Source organism: Muscardinus avellanarius (genome assembly GCF_963383645.1).
Source record: "Muscardinus avellanarius genome assembly, chromosome: 6".
Lineage (NCBI taxonomy): Eukaryota > Metazoa > Chordata > Mammalia > Rodentia > Gliridae > Muscardinus > Muscardinus avellanarius.
In genome coordinates, this window is record NC_137791.1 from 64,662,330 (window position 1) to 64,675,396 (window position 13,067).

Below are 13,067 nucleotides of genomic sequence, written 5' to 3' on the forward strand. Positions count from 1 at the left end.
AGTCCTTCTCAGCTCTGAAAAATGTGCACCTATGGTTTAATAGCTGTCTTATCTGTGCCTACACCACCAAATCCCCCCACCACTTGTACACCTCAACTGTTTCCCCATATACTGTCTTCATTCCAACATTTACTTGTAATAGGAAAGTATTTACCAGTAGTAAAGACATGTTTTTAAACTTCATTTTATGAAAAAATATATTTTTGTTTGTTACATTTTTATTAAAATGATAGCATTTGTTAAAAGGCACAGCTGTTAAAATGTACAGCTCAGTGAATTACCATAGAAAAATGACACGTGTGCAACTGCTATTGGAGCTCAAAATAGAGAACATAACCAACACTTGGAAGCCCTCATGCTCCTCTCCCAACCACCACGTCCTCCATTCTCCACGTGTTAGTTTGGAAATGACAAGTGTGCATTCTTCTCTGATGCTGTTATCAGTGCAGTTCAACTTTATGCTGTTTGCAGAAACACATACTTTAGTCTTCCACTTTTTTTTTTTTTTTTTGCAGTAGTGGGAATAAAAAACAGAGGTATTCTACCTCCGAGTTACACCCCCAGCTCTATTGTACTCTTTATTTTGAATCAGGGTCTCACTGAGTTGCAACCTCACTAAGTAGCTGAGGCTGTCGGTGAACTGCGATCCTCCTGCATCCACCTTCCAAATGCTGGGATTACAAGCATGGGCCACCATGCCCGACTTCTTCCACTTTTTAATAAACCTTTATTTTCAAATAAATTTACATTTACAGACATGTTACAGAGATAATGTATAAAGTTCCTGAGTGCCCTAAACCAGATTCCCTTGATGTTGACATCTCATATGCTACATGTAACACACAGTGCATTGGTCAAGCTAAGAAATTGGTGGGGCATTAACTAAACTGCAGGAGGCTCTAATCAGAATTCACCATTTTGCCACTGTTATTCTTCCATTATACCAAGTTCTAATTCAGTAGATCACATTACATCTAGCTACTCGTTTAAAAAGTAAATATAGGACTGAAGCACACTAAGGATCACTGTAGTAGAGATTCCCCTACCACTCTGTTCCTTTTTCTATATTATTTAGCCCATCAGTGGATGCCCTAGCATGTTTCTGGAAGGAGTCCAGGGAAAAAGTTTTATATTTTTATCTTTGAAGTTTAAGAAACATTTTTATTATGTCTGATTAGTGTTTTATGTCATACATATTATCTGTTGCTCCTGTCTTTATAGGAATGTCACAGTCAATCAATTTTTCTTATGTTTGGTACAATTCCAGCTTTTTATGTAAATTTGTCTTACTACAAACATATTTTCATTTTGTAAAGAGATAAACAGATCTACACCATGTACACAATCTGTGCCTACCAGAACAACAACAACAACAAAAGGTCTAAATGACTAATACCTATCTTTATATAAGAATTCCTTAAGGATTTACTTATAAACCATTATGTTTATCTCCTTTTGTATTATAACTGTCTTTGTATATTCTTCTTTATTATGGCTGGAAATAAATATCATCTCCCATTTTAAATTATGGAACATTTTAAAGTGTAATTTTAATTTTCTTTAAAGTAGAAATGATAAATGTTAGTTTTTAGGTGTTTACAGAACAATATGTACATATTCTTTTCAATGTTTTATTATTTGCCTGTATGAAAATTAACCTAGAATGGAGTGGACAGATTAATTTGGCTGCAAATAAAGAAACCTGGGAATAAATGAAGGCTAGTTCCATTTATGTTTCAGTTACTCCTTTCAGGCCATGAAGGAAGACTGCTTCTGAGGAAAGCACTCTGATACTTGGGGGAAGGGAGTAGGAAAGAAAACATCTGTGGCTTGGAAAGAGATGCTCAAGATTAAGTGCATATACCTCTTCTGTGTCTTTGAAGCCATTCCACATACATCTTAGGTTTAAAGTTTACTAATCATAGCATTTGTGTTAGATTTTCTATGACTGTGACAAAATACCTGACAAGAACAATTTGGAGAAGGAAAGATACAATTGACACATGGTTTCAGAGGTTTTGTCCATTGTCTTCAAGGCAGACATATTGCAATGACCTGGTATAGTGGGGAAAGGAAGGTCAGACCAAAGAAGTCAAGAAGCAGCAGCAGCAGCAGCAGCAACAACAACAACAGAAGAAGAAAAGAAGAAGAAGAAGAAGAGGAAGAAGAAGAAGAAGAAGAAGAAGAAGGAGAAGGAGAAGGAGAAGGAGAAGGAGAAGGAGAAGGAGAAGGAGAAGGAGAAGGAGAAGGAGAAGGAGAAGGAGAAGGAGAGAATGAATCCAGGGACAAAGTCCTCAGTCTATACAAATGAGTGACCACCTTCTCTAGCCATGCCCCACCTTTGAACTTTGTTACACTGAAGACAAGGCTTTTCAACATAGCATTTCAAGGAGACATTTTAAGTCCAAATTATAGCACTCTGCCCTGATCCCAAAAGCTCATGTCCACGTCACAATGCATTTAGTCCATCTACAAGAGTCCCCATAGTTTTTATTATTCCAGCATTGCTCATAAATTCAAGTCCAAAAGTAAGGTAAACTTTTAACTGGGAGCCCCTGTAGAACTTGAAAGTCAGCCAGACACTTCAGATACTTTTTCTAAATCCTTTGTGCCACAACACTTCAATGTATGCCTATTTATTTCCAGCTTCCAGTGTCTGAAGCGTTCTCCTTATTCAGAAAGGCTGCTCCATTCACCATAATTGCTAAGGAATTATTACCATTCTCCCAGAGTAGCTTTCCACTCAAAGTCCCACTTCCTTAAGATGAATAAGACTACCCTGTGTTCCACTCTTTTTCAAGTTGAACCAAAGGATGAAGGGTTCAGTCGCTTACAGCATTGGCCAGCTTGAAAACATCCCTTTTTTTTTCTTTTGGTGGTACTGGGGTTCCTGGAAGCCCTTCTACCTCTGGGATACACTACCAGACCTGCTATATATATATATATATATATATATAATTTTTTTTTTTAATTTGGAAACAGGACCTCTTAAGCCAGCGAGGCTGGCTCCGAAGCAGCGCGAACCTCTTGTCTCCGTCTCCCAGGCGCGGGGATTACAAGCGTGCACCACCATGCCCAGCTGTAACCTACCTTTAATTGACACTTACCGTCTTGTCTTCCCCACTCCAATATTCCTATCAGGTACATCTCCCCAGATCAACTCTGTGGAGCCCTTCTCTGAGGGTTTCTTCTGAGAGAACTAAAAAAATAAGACCATGCATAGCTTGCTACAGCATCTCATGCAGATCTTGAGAAAGCTTGATCAGGGGATTCTCAACGACATAGATCCCCCATGAAGTATGTCTAGCATTCCTTTCTTCAAAAAATTATTTTAGGATTTGCTGAAACGAACTTGCTCAGTCGTGGGGGGCAATAAAACTGAGTCCGTTTGAGACCGAAATCCTCAGAAAGATGAACAAGGGCTTAGGTTGCAGTCCTGCAGGGGTTAATACCTGCAGGGACTCCTCTCTCTTAGCAGGTAAGAGCTCCTTCAAGCCCCTGTAAGTGTGGGGTCTTGTCCAGGGGACCTGGGAGAGAGGATTCTGAAAAGAATCACTGGACAACTGCCTTCCATGCAATTGACAAAGTTTTAATTTCCATCACCAGTATTTATACCCTATACCCATGTGTGCACTAAAGGACAATAGTGAGGCATTAAGTGCAAACAAGATAAAGAGGATAAAAGAGGATCCATGGAAGCACAGTTCAAGGTTCATCTGCGACTAGGTGATTAAAGTCACTCCCCTTGGCCTTTGTCATTGGAATCAGGTTTCTGGCCTTGGGTGAGCCTTAGGGAGCAAGGTCCCAGAAAGGCATTTGGACAGGCATCAGTAAAGGTGGGGGTTCACACCCAAAGTCCTTTTTGGGGAAATTCAGTCTTCTAGGATCTCCTTTGATCCTTCCAGAGTCTTTTTGTCTCTAGGGCTTAGTCCAGGCCCTCCTTTATCAAGATCCATCTGCTGCATTGCAGATTTGTCAGGTCCTGTCTGCTCCACCATCCCCTATGAGGCAATACTTATATTACAGTTAGTAAAGTAGGGCAAAAACATTATAACACAGGTGATTGGATTTCTATAATTGTTCTTTAATGTATGATTTTGGGGCAGACTTTTGAGTTTTTTACTGTCCTGCTGCTGAGTCCTAAAGATAGGTTTGTTAAGGCTAGACAAGAGCTTATTAGCATCTCTTAAGAGGAAAAACAATTGGGCCAGGTTCCAGAGACAGTTTTACATCTCTTTGGGAAATGGGGCAAGAGGTGGGTTTGCAGCTTCCCCTGCTGGCAGAGAGGTGCTGGGAGCTAATCTTTAGATCAAAGGACTTGCCTTCAGAGAAAACTGAAAGGAATTTTGCAGGCCCTGAATTCTGGCTGCCCTTTACTAGAGAATTTATCTTTCATGCACTCAATTTCTTCCACAGTCCTAATTCTTGGGATCCTGTTTTACATCATTGGAGCTTTTGAGTGTAGAAATCTAAGAGCAGGGAGTATTTCTGCCAGAGATGACGCCTCCTTCCTCGGGGCGTGGTCTCCTTGGACCTTGCTGATTAATATGGCGTTTTCATGCTCTTATATGCCGAGGATATGGCATGGATTATTTGGATTAATATGTATAATTGGAATTTTATGTATAAGCATTATAACTAAAACTGATGGGCAGCGGCTTGTAAGAGACTCAGGCAGCAAGGATTTTTTCCCAAGGATAATGTCATTGGGCCAAACATTAAGTTCAAACTGACCTTAGTTTGAGCCACTGTGTAAGATTAGGTTTGAGTCAGCCTTGTGAAGTGAGACAAAGCATACTATGATCATTTAAATGTCTGGCACCCTTGCCCTAAACTCTCTATAAAAAATAATAACTTTTTCCCATCCTTGGAGATCCTGCTTTCATGGCTATGCCCTTGCTTTTCTGCCAAAAAATAAAATATAAAAGCTGTAACAAATCCTGAATAAAATGAAGAAGATTGATCTCGTGTGGCAATTCTTCTCTCATTCGACCTCGGCTCCTCTATCACCAACACACGAACCTAGACTCTGCTAGGGCTGGACCCCGGCAATAGCTACCTTGTGACTAAAGTCTAATTGGTTACCTAAAACGTGTATTTGGTATAGTAAGCATGAAATTGTGCCATTGTGTTGTTTTTGGACATAGAATCATGAGGTGACTTTGTTCCAAAGTCTAAATCTTTTCAAATGCATTCAATAAAAGGTCTATTCCCCAACTGTTTCTACATGGGAAATAGTTCTTATGTCTGTTCTCATCTTAAGTTCTTATGAAAAAGGAAAGTGTTCAGTATTATGCATTATGAAACTCTTGATTGTCAAGAGATGTGCACATATAACATCTTAATTATTACTAATCAAGGTAAAAAATGATAGAGAAGGGATGAGAACTGAATTATTCATGACTAAAGAAGAAAAAGGTTGAGCCTTTGGGATGAAAAGAAAGAAATCTGCCAAAATTTATAAGATAAATGAAAAAGTATTATATAATAAAAGTGTAATTGTAAAGACTTGTACTGATCATAATCAATATATGAAACATGGTCATTGCACATGGATACCACACAGCGAAGGCACTTCATACTGAAATTTGTTTTCTTGTAACAACACAATCCACATACTACACATGAACTCTCCATACACCTGCAATGCAAACTTTTATGCCAAGAATAAGTAACTTTGCTTAGCACATCTTTGAAAAAAGTAAAAACAGATGAGCCTTGGAAATAACTGTTAAAGAAACTCAGTATATTTTATTTCTGTAGAAGCTAACCTACAAAGACTTGTCTGCTTGTCTTTTCATAGATATTTCACTGGCAGATTTTACCAATTAAATAAGAAATCTGACAATTTAAGAAATAGCATTAACAACAGGACTCTTTCCTAATGGTTCTCCAACTAAGGTTTACTTACCAACATGCATGGTCTCTTGCTCTTAAAAGGTCATATTACTCAAGGTTTGGAAAATACCATTTTTACTTTTTATTGAGAAATAGATCCACCTCCCCACACACAAGATTTGGTGAGGCCATCCCCCAATGAAATCAACTGCTTCTAACTCAAACTTTGGCTAATATTTTCTATTAAGTTAATTAACTTTAACTTAATTTACACATGTGGACTATAAATTCTAGTTTTGAAATATGTAATCAAGACTATTGGAGAACTGTATTTTTAAAGTACTACAAAGCCAAAAATTTAATTTTGTAATGCTTTATGAATTTTAAACTTCCTTAAAATCTTGCTTTACATGAGCATATTTGCCAAGTTAAACAGTGATATTATTGCTCTGCTTAGACTACTTATAACCTTAAGCTCTTATAAATGAGTTGAGACACATGAGAAAGAGAAAATGAAGATATCTTCATATTAATCAAATTATTGAACAAGTCAAAATTAATACAAATTTAAGGTTCCTTCTAATTCTCCTGTTTTATTTCGAAACGCCGTATTATGTTTAAATTAGTCCTTGTTGGTTTTCTCAGCACATTTCAAATGAGAGCTAAAATAATATAAAAATCAAATTATGCAGTTAGCTCTACAGACATTACATATGATAAAACATAGCACTTAACATTTCTCTTAACATTTCTATAAATTCTAGCATAATGACTACAAACCCATTCTACTGTTGTTCTTTCTACTTCATGTTTTACAAAAGTTCACCTCAGAAAGTGGCTAAAACCAGACTCTTTTTTAAGTTTTATTAGTACATTGTAATTATGCATCATTGCAGAACCGAAAGTGGTACAAGTGTCCATGCACACAGCACTTGGTGTGTTTCCTTCCATCCCCCGCTCCCTGCTGCTCTCTCCCTGTACAAGTCAGTGAGATTCGCGGTAATAGTTTCATATATTGCTATAGCATCATCTGAATCGTTCCCATCCTCATCCTCCTTTGTCCTCTCTCCTCTCCTCTCCCCAACCCTGCTCCACTATTCTACTAGACCCTCTCCTCATTTATCTAAAGGCTCTTAAGTTTCCTATTTTCTTTCTATCTTCTGCACATGAGTGAAAACATATAACCCTTGACTTTCTGAGACAGGCTGATCTCGCTTAGAAAAATATTCTCTAGTTACACCCATTTTTCTGGAAATGACATAATTTAATTCTTTTTTTATGGCAGAATAAGATTCCATTGTGTGTACATAGTAACGTTTCAACATCCATCCATCTTTTGATGGACACCTTGTCCTGTAACTTGGCTATTATAAATTGTGCTATTATAAACATGGCTAGGCATGTAGTATTCAGACTTCATTCTTTTGAAAAGATGCCAAAGAGTGGTTTAGCTGGGTCATTTATGGCTCCATTTCTAGTGTTTTTGAGGAACCTCCAAATTGATCTCCATATTGGTTGTCCTAATTTACTTTCTCACATACAGTGTATAAGAATTCTATTTCCCCACATACATGCCAGCACTTATTATTGTTCATATTATTGATAATTGCCATTTCTAACAGGGAAATGCAAACCAAGACTCCTTTCTTAAAAGAAAGAGCAGTCATGGGTGACAACTGAGTGGAAAGGAATGCCCAGTTTCTTTCACATAGTGGACAAAAATGGCATTGCCGGTTTTTATGGTTAGCAGTGAATGCTGAAGACCTTTGGCAATTCCCTTCTAGCTTTAGAAGGCCGCTTCATGCTTCACTGTCGTCTGAGACAGGAAGGGAAGCAACAAGGCATGACACTCGACATACTTTCAAAGTTTTTTTTTTTTTTTCTTGGAACTCAATATACACACAGAGATTTCTTATATGAGAAAAAAATAAAAGCATTTCTTAGATCCACAGGTAATATTCATATGAAATGAAGTGCAGAAGTTACAACAAGGGTTACAAAGACCAGCATCACCACTGGGTGTGGTCCCCATTTCTATAATTTCAGGACTTGGGAGGCTGAGACAGAAGGAGAGAGGGTTTGATACAATTGAGTGAGACCCTGTCTCAAAATAATAAGTAAAAAGGGCTCAGTGGTGCAGTGCCTCTTCACCTCTTCATTTCATCCCCAGTAACACAAAGGAAAAACAAACAAAGCAAAGAAGGGCAGCATATGGTAATCAGGACGTATAAACTGGGTCCTTGTTATGGAGATGGGGCACAGCTGCCTTCTCAACTATCAGGTGCACACACACCAACACGTGTCATATGTGTGGACACTGGCATTCTCCTTCCCACTTCTACCCTCTATACCATCTGCAGAGTTGGAGGAAGAAGGGCAGGAGCTCCTGGCGGGGGGCTGGCCATTGAGTCTGACAGGTGCACCTGGACCACGACCTCCCTGTGAAGCAGCATCATCAAACTTCCAGGCTCCAGCTCTTCCCGCACCAGCTGCTCCATCTGGTCCCCGTGGATTCACTATCATGACCCCGTCTGCAACCTAACAAGGGAAAAGAACTGGGGAGCTGCAGGTGATGCATATTCTCCTACATGTAAACTGCCCTAGGAAATCCCAGGATCAAATCATCTGTTTCAATAAAAAGTGGAGTTAGGTAAAGATGGAGAGAAACAGCAAACTAGAGCAATTCTCAGAGTCCCTGGGGCACCGGGGAAGGCAGGACCATCAGTGTGTGGATCTCACTGGATCTGCAGTCTTGAAGGAAGATAGTCTCAGGTGAAGGGAACAGAATATAAACATTGGATATTTTATAGAATCAGACAGTAGTTCTGTTTCAGAGGAGAAACAATCTGAAAATGACAGTGGAAATAATGAGAAATATATACATGTCTTTTTTTTACTCTCTTCAACTAGAAAACAGGGTCGTGTGTGTGTGTGTGTGTGTGTGTGTGTGTGTGTGTGTGTGTGTGTTTAACAACAAACACCTTGTTCACTGGCCAGGTGTTTTCCAACCCATCACTCCTTACCTTGGCCATCCTGGGAAGCAACCCCTTCAGTGCATCTGTATTCACTGTGTCCTGCTCCATGATCTGCAGCTTCACGTCAACCTTGCTCACCGTGATGCTGGTGGAGTGCCCATGTGGTCCATGTGTCTCACTAGGCTGCAGGAACCACAGGGGTGAGGGTCAAGGCCACTGGTCAGTCTTTTCAGTCCAAAGGAAATAGTAAGGTGGTTTTTTTTTTCTTTTTTTTCTTTCTTTCTTTCTTTCTTTTTTTTTTTTTTTTTTGTGTGTGTGTGTTTTGCTGCTGTGCTGGGGATGGAACCCCTACCCCCTGCAGTAGGCAAGCACTCTACAACTGAGCAACAACCCCACTCTGATACACATTTTAAGGGGTATTAAGGTCTGGAGACAAACTCACAGGCTGCTGGTGGGAGCACTGACGTGACTGGCTCAACTTCCTGCTGGAGGACACTGAATCTGACATCCTAAGAATGTAGGCCCAACTTTTTATTCAGATGCTTTAGGTTTAGAAATTTTCTAAAGGGAAGTTTTACATGTGTAAATCATGGTCACAAAGATCTTCACTAGAGTGCTGTTTATTAATAGTGCATCACTGAAAAATGGTTACATGAAACAATTGAGAGGAAATTGTTTAAATATTGTTAATCTATGCAATGGAATTCTAAGTTGACTCCAGAAGTTATATTGTAGCCATATATTTAATGAAACAGAATTATGATCACAATATATTAAATATAATAAGCTAGAAAATACTGTGTAAAGTATTACCCTATTATTCTGAATTATAAAATTTTATATAAATACCTGAAAACCATATAAACTGCAGTTTTAAACACACACACACACACACACACACACACACACACACACACACACCACACAACACACCCAAAACTTTGTGCAGCTGTCGCCCTTAGCACCTTTCTTTCCCAGCTATAGCCTCTCCCCTTGTGCTCATGCTCAGATCCTAGGAGGACTGGAAGGAATGAAACACCTTTGTATAATTTGCTATCGTTAAATATTTACAAACAATATTTTGCTGTATAACATCAGCACACATTTCCTTCCATCAGTGTTCAGCTTTGGGTGGTATCTTGGTCTGCTGTGTACTGCTGTAACAGAATACCAGAACCTGGCCAATCTATATACAAGAGTATGTTTGAGTCACTCTCTGGAGGTTGGGGAGCCTCAGGTTGAGGGGCCATGTCTGGTGAGGGCCTTCTTGCTGGATCATCTGTGGTGGCAGGTGGGGGGTACAGAAACACCTGAGAGGGAGCAGGTGGGGACAGAGCTGGCTTGCATTAAAGCCAACCCCACAAGGTGGATACTGATGGCTCAGGGAGGAGATCATGACCCAAACACCTTCATTAGGCTTCTCCTCCCAGTGCTGGGCTTCGGCAATTCCCTAGACAGCACATGGTCTTCAGAGACACAGAGGACATTGTCTGTTGGGAGTTTGTTCTTATTTCTTAATCCACCTTGTTAGATGAATTCGGTTCTTATTTCAGATCCCCCCCCCCCATAAGCTAAGTGTCCTGAAAGGCCCTGGTCTGACCAATTAAGCTACCATCCCCCTCTGACCTAACCTGGTCACTTACCTGGGAGACCTGCCCCCTCCTGGTGCCCTTGGCCAATCAGTGAAAGGGACATTCCCCGCTGACCCCAAGCCAATTACCTGGCCGCATGACCCCCTCCCATGGGACTCTAGGCAATTAGTTCAAAGAGCATTTCTCCTATCCTATTGGCCCCCAATCTGTAACCCCAAGCCCCTATATAACCCTGATCCCAGCACATGTTCTCTCTTCTTCCCGGATTCTTCTTTCTCTCTCCCCCTCTGTCTGTCTGTCTGTCTGTCTGTCTGTCTGTCTGTCTCTCTCTTTCTCTCTCTCTCTCTCTCTCTTTCTCTCTCTCTCTTCCTTTCATACCGGCCCCTCCAATAAATCTCTTGGCTACAAGGTGGTCTCTGGTGTGATCAAACTTTATCCTTTCAGTGGTGCCTTGTGACTCGGTTGGGATTCCCTGCCTCGTGGTGACCCTGGGCAGGACCCCATCTAAACCGGAGGACAAACACCCACCGAGCCCCTTTAGCCAGGGTCCATCCTTTCGATCACTTCTCAGCAGCACTCAACACTGATCTCCGATTGGTAAGTCTCCCCACCTTCCTGGGCTCCTAAACTCAGGATTGACCATTGATTGTCCCCAGCAACTCCTTCAAGGATCTCTCAGGGAGGAATGTACCCCACCTTCAAGGTCACAGTGGTCTTTGTGGAGTCCCAGTTTGTTCCTTCTAGGAAACTCGGCCTCAGTAATCGAAGTGCTCTCCCTTTCCCTCCCCTCAGATCGTGGGTCTCTCCCTTCCTCACACTCCCCCAGGGGAAAAAATCCCGGCCGGGTAACCCAAGATTTCTGGTCTCTTGACCTCTCTCCGCCTCCTGAACTCCGGTGAGGATCGGAGGATTCAGTGAGCGGACCAGGTGGTTAGCTCGAGAAGGACGCTTCTCCAGCTATTCCACCACTAAGCCCTCCCCCTCATGGGTGGTCTTCTTCTATTCTGGCCGATTTTCCACTAAGGTGTCTTTTAAATGCCCTTAATCTGCCCAATGTATAAAACTCTGTACTCTGGATTGGCCTACGTAGCCCTTAAAAAAAAAAAATGTCCCCCAGGGGTCTCTGGATTTCTCCCTGCTGAGGAATGTTTTTAACTTCTGTGAGTGATCGAAACTATGGACAGAGATTTTCTTTTCTCTTCTCCCACCACAGCTACAGCTCTGCAATCAGCAGTGGCTCCTCCCTGCCCTCCTCCAACCTCTGAGTTTAACTGCTTCAGCCTCTTCTTCACAGCTCCACCCCTCACCCTTCCTCCTCTTCCTGCACAACTGCGACCCCTCCTCCTGCAGCCCTTTCACAGCTAGTCCCTTCCCCCACCCTCAGGTCTTGTCCCCCGCTGCTTCAACCCCACCCTCAGGGAATGCCTATCAGGCCTGGTTCTTCCTGCTCGCAGCAGCAGCTCCTGGTGCTTCCCTCTCCTCTCTTCCTTCCTCTGCACCCTCCCCACCTTCAGTGGGCCCTTTACTCACTCTCCTTCACAGGCTGCTCATCTTCCCTACTCTCCCCTTTCCACCATCTGGCCCTCTGTGCTGGCTAACCAGGCTGGCGCATCTCCTTCCCAGGCTTCCTTAACATTGGCCTTGACATTCCATCTCCTCTAAACCCTAAAGCACAGGCCAGCGCACCCAGCACTGCACCCTCAGTCTAGTGGGAAAGTGCCTTACAAGTCACTGGGTCTGTCCCTCCCCCTAGGCAGCCAGGGGGTGGGAGCCCAGGGAAGACGGAAGATCAGCCTGATAAGAGGGAACGCACAACTTACTTTACACAGCCCTGGCCAAAGGTCAGACTGTCTATGGGCCAGGGGCTGGAAAGCTGAAACTAACTGCCTGGACCATTAGGCTAATTACAGAGAGACCCTCTCCCACTTATCAGTTTCCCAAGATTTCTTAGTATGTAAATCTGACATCTTAATTCTCTACAGTAATCTGTAATTCAGTTATTAAGTAAAGTAAATGTAAAGTGTGAGTAATGCTTTACAATGCTCTTAACTTCATAAGGTTTAAAGTAACATTTAAGTCTTTTAAATGGATTTCTAGATTGTTGGTGTAAAGACAACATTATAAAATGACATTGCTTTTGGGTCAGCTTGTATGTAGGATATAAAGAACGGAAAGTCTGTAATGTACTGGTATTGGGAAGAGAGTTTAAAAAGTATTAATGTATCAGTCCTGGGAAAGATGTCCAACCTTGAAACATATCGTCTTTACTAAGAAAGCCAGGGTTAGCCAACATGTCCTTGCATTCCTAAGAACAATTTAACACATTGTGGGGGAAAAGATGAAAGGTAAAAACCTGTGTCTGGAGACAGAGATGCCTCCCTCCCAGGCCATAAATCTGGGCCTGTGTTTGGAGACAGAGATGTCTCCCCCTTTAGGCCATAAATTCGGCTGGAGAGATAACAGAAGCAGAGCCGGGGCTGGCGATAAGGTGTAACATGATCTCCAAAAATCAAAGGGACCTGCTGGACTTAGACAGGATAAAAAGTCAGTGAAACGGGAGTTCTTTGGCATTTTCGTTCGAATTGCCCCCCTGTGTCTGCTCTGGCACAGGGCTGTGACTATCTCTATATTTCTATCTTTTAATAAACTTCTTTAAATCTGC